This window comes from Eleutherodactylus coqui, chromosome 8, assembly GCF_035609145.1.
Source record: "Eleutherodactylus coqui strain aEleCoq1 chromosome 8, aEleCoq1.hap1, whole genome shotgun sequence".
NCBI classification, from domain to species: domain Eukaryota; kingdom Metazoa; phylum Chordata; class Amphibia; order Anura; family Eleutherodactylidae; genus Eleutherodactylus; species Eleutherodactylus coqui.
Window position 1 is genome coordinate 62,029,084 of NC_089844.1, and position 19,109 is coordinate 62,048,192.

A 19,109-nucleotide genomic window follows, 5' to 3' on the forward strand; every position below is an offset into this window, starting at 1 on the left:
ATCTCTGTGTGGGCGCGGTGCGCCTGCAGCACTTGTTCGGGAGTCGGGGCACTTGATGAGCGGAGCGCTGGCTTAATGATGGATTTCTACATTTGCTGGTCCTATATTTAGCTTATTTCACAATAAACGTCATGTGAGCGTTCCAGAATACTAACATTTTAAGCCTAAATTGTGTTTGGTATTGCAGATGAGCGTGTGGAAGGCTGCAGCAGAAGCAGATCCGTCATGTCCGGGCTCAGGGTTACGTAATTAGTGATATAGCCAAGAAGCAGTCATGACGGGGCACAAGACGTCTCAGATGGTCGTGTGAATGGGAGAAGCATCTCCGAATGTAAATGCTTACAGCTAGCGAAGGCTGATGGAACCGACAACCTACTATTCTGGCCATACACTGAAATGACTGTTGTCCTTTACATGGATTTCATAGTAATACTGCAGTGACTTTTTTCATCCATCATGTATCTAGCCCCCCAGTATATATAAGTGAGCTACTGTTACCTCAATCATTTCTTTCCATCTCAGACTTCCCGTCTCCGTTTCTTCAGATGGTCATGTGATCCCAATTCGGACCCGCTCTGATCTACTTGAGTTTTTGGATTCAGTTTCTAGTCAGTTTCTGAGTCTATGTGATGCCATTACATGGATCCTACCTAAGAGGGAGACACAGACACTCCCGATACTGATCACACAGCTCCTGTCACACAGTTATAATAGAGGAGATCACAGCTCATCTGCCTGACTGTATATTTATGGTCTGTAGCTTATTTAGGTGAATATAGATGGTAATTGCAGAGATGGTACAACCATTTCTAATTAACTAAACAAATCACATTGTGACCCTCTGATGATTAATGCGTGCCACCATACAAGGATGAATCCCGATTAAATTGACACAATGCGCGTACATAAGGCCTCTTTCACACAGGCGGGCGACAGCGATTTTGCCTCAAGAAATCTTTGTGCCCACGATTTCTCAGCAATATTGCAGTTTTCCTCTTTTTTTAGAATAAATTTGCATTGCGGTTGCTTGCGATTAAATCGTGCAATAAAATCACGCAATTTTTTTAATTGCGAAAGTCAGTAGGACTTTCCAAGTGGCTCCATAGGGGAACATGGGCTACAAACAAAAAATAAATAAAAATTGCAAATCGTGGCAAGAAAGACCATGCCATAGTTTGTTTTTTTCCTCGCAACAAAGCATCAGTCAAATCATCATTAATGTGAAGGAACCCACTAAAAACCATAGGCTTCACAAACATGTGTTTTCAGGCACTATTGCATCGTGGAATAATCCCGCGATTTTGTCGCCCGTGTGAAAGCGGACGAAGTCTAATCTTCATACTCAACTTAGATTTTAAAAAAACAAAAAAAACCATTGCAACTGCAACTATTTTCAGGCCGCCTCAAGATAGTTGCTGGCCTCAGCATACGATTATGACATTTTTCCCCCAAAGGGAATTTGTTTGGTTATACTTCCTATAAAAGGGTATATTAAAAAACAAAAGATAATGAGCTGCCATTTTGGATTTTTCTAAGGCCTCATTCACAAGAGCAATGCGTTTTCACGCAGTTGGCATCACGTGAAAGAATAAAAAAAAACAAAAAAAAAAAACCACAGACATTTTTGTACAGCGTTTAGCGCTGCCTTTTCCGCGCAGCACTCAACACTGTACAGCACTCCCATTCATTTCAGTGGGGCTGTTCACACAAGCATCAAAACTCTGCCCTTTGACCGCGATGCATGTTCTATCTTTGGCAGTTTTCAGCCGTGCCCTGAAATCAATGGGCAGCGGTTTCAGCTCAGACAAATCAGAGCAGGCACTCGATGCACCAATCACAGCCATTCATTGACTGGTTCAGCCAATCAGAGCTCGCCGGCTCAGATTGGCTGCGCCAGCGCCGAGGACTAGTCACCGCAATCTCTTGCTGGAGCCGGGGTACTCAAACCTCGCTACCAGCAATAGATGATCTGTCAGTGCACAGAAGCCTGGAGCAGCGCCGGAGGCTAGCGGGATAACCCTGACGGCACCTGCTAGTTGCGCATTTCAGCATAGCTGAAAACGCAGCTGAAACCGCAGTAAACGCAGCCTTGAAAAATGCTGCATTCCTGCAAACGCCTGCGGCTTTTTATCCCAGGACAAAGCAGCAAAGTTGACCAGATTTGCAAAAATCTCGTCCACACACTGCGGTCGATCCGTTGCGGCCAAGCTGCGCTGAAATTGACATGCCGCGCAGAATTCAAAGACGCGGCATGTCAATTCTTTCCCCATTTCCACGGCGGCCACTCACCTCTCTATGAGGACAGATTGCCACAGTGGAATGCAGGCGGCAAAGCCGCTCCAAAAATTCACAACTAAAGGACGCGAGTTTTGAAGTTGTATTTCCCCCGTGGAAAACTTGCGGTATTTCCGTGCGGTTGTCCTGCGAGATTTCTGCGGGATTTTGGTCCCATGTGACCACAGCCTAAGGCTGGGTTCACACAGGGCGGAATTTATGTGCAGACTTTCTGCACAGAAATTCTGCCTGCAATTTTTATCCCGGGTTAATACAGCAAAGAGGACAAGATTTACAAAAATCTCGTCCACACACTTCGAGCAAGCCCCTGGGAAACGGTTTTCCGCGCTGTATGTCAAAGCCTGTCAATTGCTTCGCCATTTCTGTGGCGGCCTCTCTCCGCTCTATGGGGAGAGCTGGCCACAGCGAAATACGCCGCTTGAAAAACGGCGGAAAATCTCATGGGACTTCAAGCTGCGAAAATCTCATGGGACTTCAAGCTGCGAAAATCTCATGGGACTTCAAGCTGCGAAAATCTCATGGGACTTCAAGCTGCGAAAATCTCCCAGAATTTCCGTGGGGTCCCGCTGCGGACAGTCCCTGAGATTTCCATCCCGTGCGAACCCAGCCTTAGAATTAGTATTTTCTGGTCCATTGGATGCTTACCATAGCGGCCGTTCACTACTGAACAGCTGCTATTTACACTGAACGATCAGCTCATCGCTCATCGTCCATCATTTATGCAGCAAATGATGGATGAGGAGCTGAACTCTGATCCCTCAGTGTAAATAGCAGCTGTTCAGTAATGAACGGCTGCTATGTTAAGTCAATGGGGAGGGGCAGGGAAGAGCAAGGAGTGAAATCTCCTCCAGCATTTCTGCTGGCCGCTCTGTGAGCGAGCGAGCTATACCAGCTCCTGTGCAACAGCACGGGAGCGAGGACACACAGGGACGTGTGTCAGGCATCTAAATGGACCTAATGACTAATCGTGCATTATATAGAAGCAGCTAATAGCTAGTTTCCATCTCATGGCTGCATCAACCTTTAAAAAGGAAATGAGTCACCAGAAATGACCTAGTATGCAAGTCATATTTTTGTATTAAACTTCAGAATTTTTGATGATTTTAACTTTTGGTCACCATCTATATTTAAACAAAAAAAAAAGTTCTAAATTTGTTCCACTGACCTAACAGCCGAATAATAGACTGATAGGTCCTGATCAGTAGAGAAAACTTTTCAGTAGTCGTCTCACCAACAGACAGACAGGATTATACTGACAGGTAACACCTATATGTAGATAACACAGGACCCACCAATCACAATAGGTGATGAGTTGGGACCATCTACTCCCCCACCCCCCTCCCTGCAAAATGAGAGAACATGTCTAGATCAGTCTCCATACAAGCCACTGGGTCCCCTCCTGTGCATTGTGTGAATGGCCCATGAAGATGCTGTAAAACATCTCTCTAAAAGCTGTTAAATGTAGCTCAGGAAAGATGGTTGCCCCCATAGTCATGTATAGACATCAGAATAAAAAAAAACTCCACAGTTAGAAAATAAAAACAGATTATAAAGTTTAAATATATTTTTCTACCTAGTTTTCATTTTTTTTTTCTTTAAAGGGCGATACAGTCCCTTTAGGGAACTTTCACACAGGATGGGATAGTCTGCGAGATGCAGATTCTGTTGTGTATTTAACCCTTTCCAGTCCAATTTGTATCCTGGTTTTCCTAGGGGGCTTACTCTTTTTCTGCCGTTATACAACAGCGCTATCTGCTGGCTAAAGCCAGTACTGCATGAGGTGACACATTGGATAGGCTCCGACAGCAGAGAGGCTGGCAATATACAGTAAGAGAACCCCGACGGACGTCTTCCAACATCAGAGCTGTACAGCCTTAAATCATAATGTCTTCAGACGTCAGACAGTGGATTGGAAAGGGTTAACTGCGGACTGCACTCTGCGGAACGGCTTTAGGAACTTCTTGCGTTTTTTTTTCCCCGCAGACTTTAGATGTGGAATTACATCTCTTGTATGTTAGAAATCCGGAACAACAATCCTGCAGGTGCAGAATGCAAGGCTCAGAGGGATAACATTGCGATACAGAAATGTCCGGGTAGACTAATTCCATCCGGTGTGAAACGTCCCGTAAGGAGTATCTGTCACCACTCCGGACATCTGTTTTACTAACTAATATGAATAACTTGACAACTAGGTAACAACTATGTGCACTTACATCACATGTAAGCTGTAGCAGAGGTACTCACACACCACATGGACCCAACTCCCTCATCCGAGATTACGGCATGTAGTGACTTTCTCCACATGGACCATCAATCAGTCTGTGTGGAAAAAAAACATTCATCTGAATAGCAAAATGGCTAGACTGGGTCTGCGTGCTGCACACGGACTACACAGACCATACCCGGGGGGCATTAACTGGTCTATGCCAGAATTCTACATTTCTGCACAATCCCTGCTGTTGCAAACATTTTGCAACTTTTCTTCCTCCTGCGCCAGCACTGCCACTTTAAAAAAAAAAAAAAAAAAAAGGGGCGGTGCTTGTCAAGGCTTGGCATGGACACCCGAATCGCCATACGTATATATATAATTTTCACTACAAACTGGTTTAAATTATGCCATGATTGGGACCAGGTTACAATTTAGTGAGGGTGCATGGAGGTGCCAGGGAAAATCTTCCTGCCCGAATCTGTGCCACTTTAGCATTCTATTGAATGGTCATATTACCGTATCAAGCAGGCAGGTATACATAATGTTCTGCCTGCACTATTCCAAAGTGTGTGGCCAACCTAAGTGCTGGACTGACACTGCCAAACAGGTCAGCATGCGGGCATCAGCCACCGACTCCGACACACCCATCAACATTAGCCACAAACTCCAACTGTAATCTTCCTTCCAACGCCGAAGATAGTTATTACGACAAGACCTTCCAGCACAATGATCTTCACAGCAGCTCCATAGTTATGTAGCACATTTTGACAGTTTCCAGCTAAATAATAGCAGTCCCTTTAATTTTTTTTTAGTACACTAAAGGCTGCTAAGAAGCGGTGCTGCTCACACGGCAGGAGTCGCTGCACAATTTTCCGCAGCAAATTCCACCTCCAAAACAGCATCAAAATCCACTTTTTTTTTTTATTGCAGCGGTTTTTGGCGAGGATCCGTGTGCAGATTTCCGAAGTGGAAAATTGCATTTCCGTATCCAGAAGAGACAGGTAGCTTCTAGATGCAGAATTGAGCAGAACCACAATTTACCACATTGGAATTCAGTATGCGGTTTTTGCCCATTGGCGGCGATATTTCTAGCACCTATTCACACCAAGTACTTCTGTAACAAGGCGCAGATTTGGATGTGGCTTTTGAGGTGAAAATTCTGCTGTATGAACATATCCCAAGCAAACCTATGTAACAATTCTGTAAGAAGTGACAGACGTGGGCAACAAACTGCATCCCTGGCAGGAGACCCCCTCCAAGATACAAAGTAGGGTGTTCTTCAATGCGATCATGCTAGCTTTCCAGTATAATTGCACCAAAAAGAATGAACGCCATACACATTTTCGGTTTAGTTCACCTCCTAGTGGCAGTAGCTGTACCCCACGGTTAATGCTGTCCCCCAATGAATGATTTTACGGCAAGTACAAAAACCTTGTATTTTGCACGTTTTCAGAGTACGGTAGACTTTACCATCAGCATAGACTAATGAACGGAGTTGGTGAGCGCAGCTGGTGACGTCACTCACCGCTGTCTGTCATTCCATTCTGGCGCAATGAAACGGAAGAGAAGCTGCGAGGAAACAATGAGAGTCTAAAGGTCACACCAGCCTCTTATCAATGAGACATGACAGCTCTGCCGAGTCTATTCAGATGGTTACCGCCACAACCCAACAGATCTCATTGATTTACATGCTGGGCCATGGGGCTCACACTATTATTCACTTTACAGCGAATAGGTCAGCGGAAAATGACGTATTATAGAAATCACACTTTCAGGTTAAACATTTTAAGGATTTTTGGTGATTTTTAATAAAAATTTCGGTCACAATATGTTTTCTATTTTTATCCTAAAAACCTGCATTTTAAACTCTGACCTCAAAGCCTATGGCCTCATGCCCACAGACGTGACGGATCCCGCCAACGGAATATCACAGCGGAGTCCGCCACGGCGCCCCCAAAACACCCAAACTCACCACTCCGCATCCGCTGTACGTGTCTCGCATAGAGGGCCGGCGCACATGCACAGTACAGCTAGATGTGCCTCATGGCACGGCTGGCGGTGATGCGTATTCACGCAATACTTCTGCTGTGCTACAGCGGAAGTATAGCGTGATGGCCGGCGTCCATTGACTACAATGGAAGCCGGCCGCACCTATTCCCGCAGCAAATAGAACATGCAGCGTTTTCTTTCACGCTGCGGAATTCCACAGCGTGAACATTGAGCTATTGAGTTCACTAGACCCTAATAGCTGCAGGGCAACGCGGCAGAAATCCGGCCGTGGGCATTAGCCCTAATACTAGTCAGTCACTTCCTGTTGTGTGGGGAAAACTTTTCATCAGTCGTCTCACCAACATGACAGGCAGGATTACACTTATACGCCGCCTGCAGACGGCCGGGTCGGATCCCGCTGTGAGAATTCTCGCAGTGGGATGTGGTCCCGTGTCCCTGCAGAGGCCTGCGGCTCACCCGCTCCCGGCGTCTTCATTCTCTGCTATACGACGGCTGCCCGCCAGCCGATGCATGCGCAGAGCGGAGGCGGCCCATCACCACTGTCATTTCTGTGTGGGCCTCTGTGAGCCCTGCACAGATATAGAGCATGCCGCGATTGGCTTTTCGCGTGTGATTTCTCGCGGACAAATCGCGGCCGTCTGCCTAGGATTGCGTTTTCTAATGCAATCCTATGGCAGCGGCCACAGGCGGAAATTCTGCGGGGAAATTCCGCCGTGGAATTTCCGCCCGTGTACATGTAGATAACACAGGACCCACCAATCCCAATAGGTGATGAGTTGTGACCATCTACCCGCCTTCCTGCACAATAACCTCTACACAGAACATGTCTAGAACAGTCTCCATACAAGTCACTGGGTCCCCTCCTGCCCATTGTGTGAATGGCCCATGAAGCTGCTGTAAAGAATCTCTAACAATCACCATAACATAAAACATTAGATCCTGCGCATTTGAACGATAATTCTTTGAGTCACTCGCTGGTACGCTGCTCTAAACAACGAATCATCGACTAAACCAGCAAATGACAAGAAAAAAAATAAAAAAACAACTTACTTATCTACATGTGTAAACTGACTATTTTAAATCAAACGACTCGGCCATTATTTGAATAATTTCTCACTTTTTGTTAGTTAAATGACCCCAAATCCTCTAAATTTAGCTCAGGAAAGATGCGCGCCCCCCCCCCCCCCCATAGTCATGTATAGACAGCATAATAAAAGATTCTACAAGCAAAAAAATAAAAAAATAAATAAATAAAAAACCTAGAAAAATGAAATCTGTTTCTCCATCTGGTCTTAAATTAATAAAAAAATAATAATTTTGGTGACATTGCCCCTTTAAGGACAGCGCCGCAGACTGCGCCATATCTTACAATTAAAAAAAAGGCAGTATCCACTTATACAAGTTTACAGCGGAACAAACAAAGATGGCGGCGCTGCTCCTCTGACTACCTGATGCACACGGCGTATTAGTATGTATCCGTAGTCTAAGACCGTACCCGCTGGTTTGATTGGCCACTGTTGCCCAGTCAGAGCAGTATGCAGAACCTTAGAGCAGGATCACATGAGCGGAATGTCATTGGGTATAATATGTGATGAATGGAGTCCGTGAACGCACATTGATTTTCACTGACCCGCTCACAATAGCATTTTTCATTGCGTATAATACGCCATAGCGGAAATTAAAAAAAAAATGAAACAAGACAGACTGTGCATGACGCTGAGTGAGATATGCTGCCACGCACAAAAAAGAAATTATATATATATATATATATATATATATATATATATATATATATATATATATATATATATATATATATATATATATATCTGCCCTACGCAGCAATATACCTGCTCCCTGACTGCTCTCACAGCCGTAGAACGTTGCGTTTACACGCAGTGTTTTAGCTATACGCCCGTATGAGCCGGCGCTTAGCATCTCATGCACGCAGTCATGTGTTACCCCGAGAACGCGAGGCGTTTTCATGCCAGGCGGAGGACAGTGGAGTTTCTCCCATTGTTTTACCGTGGTGCGATGCTGCCGCCGGCCCCATTGAAAACAGTGGACGTTGCGATGCAAGAGCACGCAGAAAGCTAGAACGTGTTTCCCGCATCACATCCCTGTGCATGAAAACATCGCTCATGCGTATGACCCCATTCTAAAGAATATTTGCCCGTCTCTCAATGCATAAATCTCATGCGATTTTATCGCCCGCGTGAAGCCGGCCCAAGACTACTGATGCCTACTAACACATACCACGGCTTATTTACTAATACGGTCTAAATGCTAGACAGTGCAAAGTCAGACTAGGCAGCCTTAAATTGCGCCAATTCCATCACTGAATGATAAATCTGTCGAATTGAGTTTAGGCCACCTATCAGTTGGCTAAGTTTATGCCAAAAATTGTGCCAATATTTGGTTAGGCCACACCCCTTTTCCAGAAAGTCTAAAAAAATTGTTCAAAAGGGTTTAAAAAAAAAAAAAAAAAAAAAAAAAAAAAAAATGAGGCACACACGTTTAGACAGATTTCTGACGTCATTTGCACAAGAAAACGGTCGTATTTTGACTAGTAAGCCTAGCTGAGCATCAGGCAGCCATCTTTCTTTTTCCAGGACCAAAGAGGCCCTTTAAACTAATATATTAAACCCCCCTATACTCCCAGAACATACACTGACACTTTACAGAAAATTATAAGATCTTTTCAACAGTCCGATCTGTCTCAGAGGCAAAAACAATCCGAAAGAGAACTCTGGGGGTCTTCCATGAGGATTCCCCCCTCTGCATGTTACACAAGCGGATTTTGCAGTAGATTCCCCCACGGCTGGATTCCCCCATAAAGCTGCCCTATAACCACCAGCGCACGCTGTAAGGACTGCCCAGTGTTATGTAATACAGGCTGCATCCGCACGGCTACAAGACATCGCTTATGGTAAAGAGCCCATTGGAATCCATGAGCTTCATATCATAGTGGGGATTTGTAGGCCGTGCGGAGGCAGCCTTAAGCAAAGCAAGATGTTAAAAGTGGTGCAGAAGTGAGACGGTATTACATCCTATTACATTACACTAGATAACGACGAGTTCTGCGCTTCCTAAGGGTGTGTTCACACATGGCGGGAGAGGTACAGATCCGCTCCAACACAACAGCATCCTTTGCACTGCGGATCTGCAGCAGATTTTCCCCTTTCAGCTGAAGGGATGAAGTTGCTGCAGAATATCAGCACCCAAATGTGTGAACACATAACAGTGTTACAATTAGAAACAATCTGAAGGGTCCGGTCACATCAGGGTTAAAGGTCCCATTCAGAACCTCCGTTGCCGATTTCCGCTAAAAAAAATGGGCCAAGTACAGCAGCGTGCCGCGCTATTTGATCTAAAATCAGTAGAATGCCGGAGGGAAGCCAAGCGGACCCCATAATAATCAATGGAATCCATTTGGAAGCAGTTAGCTCCGTCATACAACTCTTCCATCCGTCCAGCGGCTGGATCTATTTTCCCTGCATATCATGGTGTATGCGGGTCTTTTTGTCCGCGTACGGCTGCGTAAGCACCGTGTATCAATACGCGCGCAAAAAGAAAAAATCCACAACTTCTTGCTTCTTTTCACTTCATTGCATGTATCCCAGCAACATGCATTTCACATGCAATTGAAAGCGCAAGTACTGCGTTTGCAGGGCTTTCCCTTCCCAGATCCGCGCATGGAGCAGGAAAGCGGAACCCCAAGTGCAGATGTTAGACCTCCCTTATATGTAGTGCGGGAAATAAGCTGCTACCAGACACCTCATATAGGGGCTCATCTACCAAGAATCGGCAGCTATAATCCAAATGCCAATGGTATCTACCCCCATGGGGAGAGTTGGCAGGGCATCATACACGTTCGTAGATTGGGCAATCCCATTTATTTCTGTAGCACCAACCAATCCATATCTAACCCATATGGCCACCCAAGCCAGGGTGATCCGCTCATCAGCATTGCCCACAATGGTCTCCGACTCTCAGCTGGTAAATAGATTTTCTGAGACTCCAATACCGATGACTCAATATCAATATCCACCCAGTATGTCTCCGCTGGTCAGGACCCCCACAATCAGCTGTTTGAAGAGGCAGTGCTCAGACAAGCGCCATGACCTCTTCACTGACTACCAGGCACAGCGCCGTACATTTCATACTGGCAATGCCTGGTATAGCAGCTCATTAACCTGAACGAGACAGGACCGCTCTCATATGACTAATGAATGCAACATCACCGACATGAGGAAAGGCTGTGCAGCTCGCCTGCACACAGCTGATCAGCGGGGGACCCAACCCATCAAATATTGGTAATCTATCCTAAAGGTTCATTCACACGGGTGAATTCATCGCGTTGTGGAGGTGGGATTTAAGAATTGGCCAATCAATGGTGCAGCTCAGCCAATTCATAAGTCGCACCTCCACAACGTGATGGCTGTGATTGGTTCTTCGACCGCTGCTCAGCCAATCAATGCAGCGTTGAATGAACCAATCACAGCCATCGCTTTGGTTCATTGAGCGCTGCATTGATTGGCTTTTGAGCGCTGGTTAGCCAATCAGAGCCATCGCTTCCTGGAGGTGGGGTTTATGAATCCCGTAACCAGGAAGTGATCTTCTGTGGGCGGCTGAAGACTGCAGCAAGCACACCGTAACTTGAGAGCGCAGCAGGGGGACCTGGACTGTACCTGCTAAGTATAAGATAACATTCCCCAAAAATAAGACCTAGTGCCTCTTTTGGGGCAACAGGGTCTCATTTTGGGGAAACACCGTATGCAGCTTTGGTCCAGAATTTAAAACAAAAAAAAAACAAAAAAAACACACTGTTTTCACTGCATGTGTCTGTGCATTTTTTTAAATCCATGTGTCATGTTTTTTATGCATACAGAAAAAAAAAAATAAGGCCCACATCATGTTCGTTTTGTTACAACCCACAAAAACCGCTAATGCACATTCACTGCATTTTATGCACCCATAAACGGTTACGGATGATTCCGGATTCTGGCCACAGACCAGGACAATCTGCAATTTTCTTCTTTTTTTTGTGCACAGTAGTTGCTGTAAAGAAACGCACGTTTGCACGCAACCCTTTTATTTAATGGGCTTTGCGTCTTCCATATTTAGTTCATCAATACTGGAGGCCCGTAAATCCCTGCAAACTATTAGTTCTCTAAACTTTTACAACCTGAAACAAAATAACGTTTCCATTCACTGACAGCAAACAGAGATCTTGGGAAATGATGAAGTGCTGAAAGAAACACATAAAACCGTCATACCGTCACACAATAAGCACAGTAAGGCGGGGCTCACGCAAGCGTAATTTCATAGCGTATTACGCCCAAAATACTTGGTGTATGCAGTCAATCATCGTACATTGATTTTCACCGACGCGCTCCCACTAGCGGGTTTGGAATTGCGTACAAAAAAACCACAGCATGTTCTGTTTTACCGCGTATTATACGTGATAGAGCCCTATTGTTCTCTACGGGCGCGTAATAAATGCTGCACATGCGGAATCACATTTCGTATGTGCGGCATTTAAACACAACGTCACTAAGGGGGCCTCTGTACGGGCGTTTAGGTTTTTGGGAAGGCAAAAAACGCAGCGATAGCGCAAATGTGTGTCTGCTTTGTAAAGTGCGTCGTTGTGCCTTTTTTCACCCACATGGAACAAACAATGGCTTCATATGGAAACATAGGTGCATAAAAAGGGAGAAAAAAATCTGAAAATCGCGGCACGTTCTAGCGCAGAAGAGAACGCATCGCACATGAAACCGTGCAAAGACATTGGTTTTATAAATCCGCTTTTTTACGCACTCTCGCATAGAGCAAAAAACGCTGCGTTTTAGCGCCCGTGTGGAGGCGCCCTAAGCGGCAGGGCGGGAAACTAAAACAGAGACAAGTCAGACTGTGCATGTCAGCCTGCGTGAGATGCGCCGTCATGCGCAGTCCAAAAATTGCTGCCACACACAGGGATATGCCTGCTCAACGCCGCTACATTCACACGAGAGCGAATTTCGTGCAAGTTTTGTGCGCTGCAAAAAGCGCAAATATAAGCGCCATTCTTACATGGAGCAATGCTGCTAAAAAAAGGAAAAAAAAAAAAAGGTGATGTTTCCCACTGAAATCCATGGAAAATACCTGCTGATCCTCCGACGTGAAACAAGCGCCGGAGGATCGCAATCTCTCAGAGTGACGCGCGGCGTTTTTGCATCCGCGGGTAAAGCGTACATTGAAGAGTGCGATTTGGAGACGGGTTTCTCAGCCCAATATTGCGCTCGCCCGTCGGCTCATTCACGCAGGCGTAGGTAATGTTGATCCATGAAAAATGCAGTTTTCTCTGAATGAGTTTTTTTTTTTGTCTGCGCTGCATCCGCGTCTCATCCGTTTTTCACCTGCGCAAAAACAAAATGCAGGAAATCTTGAGATGACCGTTTTGTCACAACCCACAGAAAACCGGTTTAGTGAACCCCCCGTACATTTTGGGGGAGGGGGGCTTACTTTTTTACGCAATCAGACTTTAAGAGTGATTTTGATCCATGAATACGGAATACAAGACATGCTGCGATTTTTTTTAACGTGCAACATCCGCGCGTGTAAACAGCGCACATTGGGATACAACGGTTTAATTCAGTGGACAGAAGGTACACCCGGCTGAGCGCGTCCTCAGGGGTCTCTACAAGGCGTTTTTACTGCGCATTACAGGCGTGTAATTTGGGGGTAACGAACTTTACATTCCTTTCATCGATGCCGCTCACACACCGTACGTCACGTTCTTTTTTGCACGCGCGCCATCTTGGCGCATATTACAGGTGCATACACACCACCACAACGTACAGAGATTTGGCAGCACGCAGAAGTACATAATGCACTGTGTACTGCTGCCTGTAAACGCTCGTAGGAGAGAACCCCAGGGGCAATTTCCTATCTTGGTGCATATAACGTACCCATAGAAGTCAATGTACATATACGGCCCTATTATAAACAACGGGCGATACAATGAGATGAACACCTGATGATAGAATGTTCTGCGTTTTTTTTCCGCGAGAACGCACCCCAAGGGGAAAATCCGCAATGCTTCCGCATCCATAACACACTCCGAATTCGCATTGTGGGTGCACATCCGCAGCTGGTTTCAGAAGATACCGCGCTCCCCTCACCCCCTTCCCTGTGGCACTAGTGAATCTGCATCAACTGACCAAGGGTGGCCGAAGGAGCACAGAGCCATCGGAGGCAAGGAGGGGGGGGGGGGGGGTGGCGTAGCGCAGGGCCATCGGAAACAAGAGGGGGCGCAGCGTGGAGCCATGGGAGGCGAGGGGGGGTGCAGCGCAGTGCCATCGGAAACAAGAGGGGGCGGAGCCATCGGAGGGTGCAGCGCAGTGCCATTAGAAACGAGAGGGCGCAGCGCGGAGCCATCGGAAACAGGGGGGGGGGGGGGGGCGGCGCAGCAGCCATCGGAAACAAGGGGGGGTGAAGGCGCAGCGCAAAGCCATCGGAGGCGGGGGGTGAGGGGGGCAGGGCGGAGCCATCTAAAGCGAGGAGGGGGGGGGCAGGGCAGAGCCATCGGAGGCGAGAAGGGGAGCGGCGCGGAGCCATGGGAGGCGAGAAGGGGGGGCGGCGCGGAGCCATGGGAGGCGAGAAGGGGGGGGCGGCGCGGAGCCGTCAAAGGCGAGAAGGGGCGGGGGGGGCGCGGAGCCGTCAAAGGCGAGAAGGGGGGGGGGGGCGCGGAGCCGTCGGAGACGAGAAGGGGGGGGGGGCGCGGAGCCGTCGGAGACGAGAAGGGGGTGGGGGGGGCGCGGAGCCGTCGGAGACGAGAAGGGGGGGCTGCGGCGCGGAGCCGTCGGAGGCGAGAAGGGGGGGCTGCGGCGCGGAGCCGTCGGAGGCGAGAAGGGGGGGGGCTGCGGCGCGGAGCCGTCGGAGGCGAGAGAAGGGGGGGTGGCGGCGCGGAGCCGTCGGAGGCGAGAAAGGGGGGGCGGGCGCGGAGCCGTCGGAGGCGAGAAGAAGGGGGGGCGGCGCGGAGCCGTCGGAGGCGAGAAAGGGGGGGGCGGCGCGGAGCCGTCGGAGGCGAGAAAGAGGGGGGGGCGGCGCGGAGCCGTCGGAGGCGAGAAAGGTGGGGGGCGGCGCGGAGCCGTCGGAGGCGAGAAAGGGGGGGCGGCGCGGAGCCGTCGGAGGCGAGAAAGGGGGGCGGCGCGAGCCGTCGGAGGCGAGAAAGGGGGGGCGGCGCGGAGCCGTCGGAGGCGAGAAAGGGGGGGCGGCGCGGAGCCGTCGGAGGCGAGAAAGGGGGGGGCGGCGCGAGCCGTCGGAGGCGAGAAAGGGGGGGCGGCGCGGAGCCGTCGGAGGCGAGAGAAAGGGGGGGGCGGCGCGGAGCGTCGGAGGCGAGAAAGGGGGGGGCGGCGCGAGACGTCGAGGCGAGAAAGGGGGGGCGGCGCGGAGCCGTCGGAGGCGAGAAAGGGGGGGGCGGCGCGGAGCCGTCGGAGGCGAGAAAAGGTGGGGGGCGGCGCGGAGCCGTCGGAGGCGAGAAGAGGGTGGGGGCGGCGCGGGAGCCGTCGGAGGCGAGAAAGGGGGGGGGCGGCGCGGAGCCGTCGGAGGCGAGAAAGGGGTGGGGCGGCGCGGAGCCATCGGAGGCGAGAATAGGGGGGGGCGGCGCGGAGCCATCGGAGGCATCTTATGCGGAATGCGCAACTGATTTCCGATATAGATATCAGCACCGATCCGCAGCACATTCTGACTCCGTTGCGGATGCGCTGTGGAATTTCGGCTGCGTGTAACATAGTAACAAAGTATCGCAGCGCCCTGTTAGACAGTGATCCATCGTTCGCCATTCGCCCGCCGCGCTCACACTGAACGATTAGCGCTCAAACGATCCAGCTATCTTTTTTCCGCTAATCGCACGTAACGGTTTCTGGAGGGTAAGAAGTGTGGCGGATGCGCCGGGCAGGTAGGTGACGGTGGCTGCAGGTAGGTGACCGCAGGGTGACATGGTGGCCGGTTGTCACCCCTGCACACACACGTGTCCCGGCCGGTAAACACTCACACATGGACGCACTCAGTTATCGCCATGGGGCTGCACTCTGCTCCCTCTAGCCATCGCGATAGGCTTCACCAGTCGTGACTCCTGCGCATCCATTCGCTGCTCCGAGGATTGATAGACAGGGATGAGTGAGACAAACAGACTGATGCTGCGGCGCCCCCGCCTCCTCTCACCTGAGCTGCGCACTCACAGTCCTGCCGGTCCGGGCGAGCAGCCCCGCTGGGTGTCCCTGGTCTCTCACAAATCCTCCTGTTCTACCCGAGGCTCCGAGCGGCCGACATCCCGCGCACCTCCTCACACTGCGCCCTACTTCGCACTGAACGCTCATTGGTCAGTCTATCTGCCGCTCAGGAAGCCGGCTCCACTCCCCCTGAGACCGCTCACACTAATAGACGCAAGAATGGATGCGAAGCCGCTCGCCTATTGGCTGAATGAGGGTGTCGATAACAAGGCTTCAGCTCTAATGATCCCGTTAGGTTACTGCCCTGTTTCTGAAACCAGCCAATCATTATCACCAGGCGGGACTACAGTGTAGAGAGAAGGAAGCTATTGGCTGTGGAAGCTATCAATCTGCCAATAGACCGCCTAATGTGGCCCCTGAGAGCCGTGATGACTGTCATTGGTTATTCTGTGTCACGTGTACGATATTTGCTTATTGTAGCCAATGAGCGTTCGAGTTATTTATAGACGTTCGGGGTTTTTTTTCGTTGTTTTCTTTTTTTTTTGCTGTGTGGTGAAGCTGACCCCCCGAGAAGGGAGGAGCTTAGGGCCGCTATATAAGTGCTGACGCGCGCCTTGTAGCTCACAACGCTTATGCTGTCGGAGGCAGCGGGTCACGTGGAGGCGCAGCTCTAGAACGTGTTTATATGTATGTGGTACAGAACAGAAGGCACTGAGGAGGATATAGGTAGTGAAGCTATAGAATATGTCAGGGAGGAGCTCTGTCTGTAGCAGCTTATAGTGTAAAGGGCTTGGTGCATGTATGAAGGGGATGTGCTTCACAAATATGCACTTTTCTTCCTGTGGTTTTGTCTGCTGCCCTCACCTTACAACTGTTCCCTAGAAAAAAAGGGTTTGCAGCCCTCTTTGCACATTGCTACATTAAAGGGGTTGTCCCGCGCCGAAAAGGGTTTTTTGTTTTTTTTAAACACCCCCCCCCCCCCCCCCATAGAGTATTCTATGACTTCTCCTTTGCTCACGGAATATGCAATTCATATCCTCAAGTGAGCAAAAAAGCTAAAGTTTCTACTTTTCAACGCTCGTGTTTTGCCACGGATTCCGCAACTGGAATCCATCCGTGTGAGCCTAGTCTACATCATCTGGGTGCTGCGCAGTCATGTGACTTCACATAGGGCCCTTTTAAACAAGACAAGATATCTTTCAGATTACGGCTTCCAGCTGCCATTGGTACCTTGCGATTGCATTGCAGGGTGCCGATGGGTGACAGAAGTAGCCCCTTTCCCCTGTCATCGGCTTGCATGCTGTATTTGCTCCTGGTTGTGGCATGTAAGGGCTTAAACTGCCAGCATCTGAGGTTTCTCCACTACTGCTTATTGGAGCCTGGCAGTCAGTCAGTCAGCCAAGCCACCGTCTAAGGCTGCCTGTCCACGGGCGTTGCGATATCCTGCGGGGGAGCAGGAGCTAGCTCACGGATCGCCATGGTGAGCGTATATGACAGGCTGACCGCAGAGAATCGTGTCAATTCACAGCATGCTGCGATTTGCCGCCCGCGAGTGGAGAATCTCTATGATTCTCCGCTCGTTGGCAGGGGGGGCTGCGCTTTCCATAGCAATGCTATGGTAAGTGGTCACTGTGGCCGGATTATCACTGCGGGGACCGCAATGCAAAAATGCCGGTGGACAGGCAACCTTAAAAAGGATGTATGTGCAGGTTTAAATCCCATTAATGGCTGTCTCTAAAAGGCGTATTGGTGATCACTAAGGAGTTAAAGTAGCTCTCCACTCTGGCTAGTAGAGCATAAGAAAACAAATTGACATCTCATGTACGTGTCGCCAAGTAAAAATAATGGAACCCCATATGGATAGAGCAATCATTATGGGCTCAAGAGTTTAAAATGTGTTCAAGTCACTTCACTTGTCATCATCAAGCCTGTCTGCCGAATGCCAAGGATTGCTTGTGGATGTGAAAACCGCTCCAGGCCACCGACTACTGAACATCTAGGCAATCCGTCAGACCAGCGAGTCTTGCTGACAGAGGATAGTGCTAGTCTCCTCCTGGCCAGAACTGTAATACCTCTCAATGCTAACTGTGGCTTGCACATTATTATAATGTAAATGTGTAATTAACTTCTCTCTCCAGCCAACAGCAATGACAACTAATGAAGGTTATGCCAGAATGCTGCATATTACATTATAGGTGGAGATGAGAAACCGATCGGATTGTGTTGCCATTGTTTCGTGGCTGAGTAGATCGGGTCAGCAGCTCCAGGGTCACGTAGTGAACGCCTTTATTTTATGAATAGTCTCTCTCCTGCTTTCATGGCTGAGACTTATTCCTTCAGATCGCAATGTAATGAGCACCTCTGTTCTCACCAGCAGTGCCTAGTCTCCATTCCAAGGTAATGATTTGCAACTGCGTTTTACTAGAGGGCTGCTTTCTGTACATAATTAATAGCATATCAATGACTGCATAATAGAATAAGCCAAAGTCTCAATGTAAGGGTATTATTTGGTTTACAACAAGAGCGCAATTCTTATTAATCAGGAAATGGCAATGTGTAAACGAACAATGAACACATAAATGTTCATAATACCATGAAGTATCTATATGTGACTAATATGGCAAATAATCCAAGCAATCAACTCAAGGGAGGCAGAGTAGGTACCTACCATTTGTAATTGTATGGATTTTTTTGAATAAAAGAAGAGTTTTTAAGGCGCTGGCTTTTCTCCTTTTGTTGCTATTTAAGCCATTTGATTCACAGGCAGCCTGAGCACTTAAAACATTCAAGCGAAACTGGAGAAAATACTACTTACAAACAGATGAAGATAATGTGTTATGTATGTGGTGCACTAACTGATCTTACTTGAGAATAACAGATTTGTCAGTAACCAGGCTTTGGATGTCTTTATTTAATGGAAAAGCACCTTGGAAATGTGGCTTTCCAATCGCATTTCATTCATCAAAGCAGATTTTGTGAATTAGTTAAGTCATTAGTACAGAGGTTCACTTACTTTTTCTCCTTGAACTGTGTTTACGCAATATCCTTAATAAAAGACATGAACAGCACACCTGTTTGTATGTTATTTCTTGCTGATCATGTAAAAATGTTCTATATTTAAATGGGTAAATACAGTCTGGGTAGACTAACCACTTAAGCTTTAGGGCAGTGCTCAAGGACTCATCCTCCAAAAATACAAATCATTAAAGGGGTATAGGGGATAACTAGCTCATTGGTAGGAGTCTCACCACTGAGACCCCTGCTGATCTTAGGAAAAGGGATACTGTGTCCCCTGTCCTCACTGCGATGTTACTGGTATCCCCACAGTGAGGAAGAGACTGAATGGATCCATTCACTTTCAACGAGACTGAGAAGATAGT

At 48.4% G+C, this 19,109-nt stretch overlaps 1 protein-coding gene across 1 annotated transcript in view; it reads right to left on the minus strand.

The window, feature by feature from the left end:
- Window positions 1-15,849, minus strand: part of HDAC4 (histone deacetylase 4) — a 178,048-nt gene extending 162,199 nt beyond the window's left edge. Inside the window, exon 1 of the mRNA XM_066575714.1 lies at window positions 15,722-15,849. The gene's annotated coding sequence lies outside the window, so the exon portion shown is untranslated. The remainder of the gene's footprint in view (window positions 1-15,721) is intronic.
- Window positions 15,850-19,109: the final 3,260 nt, after the last annotated feature.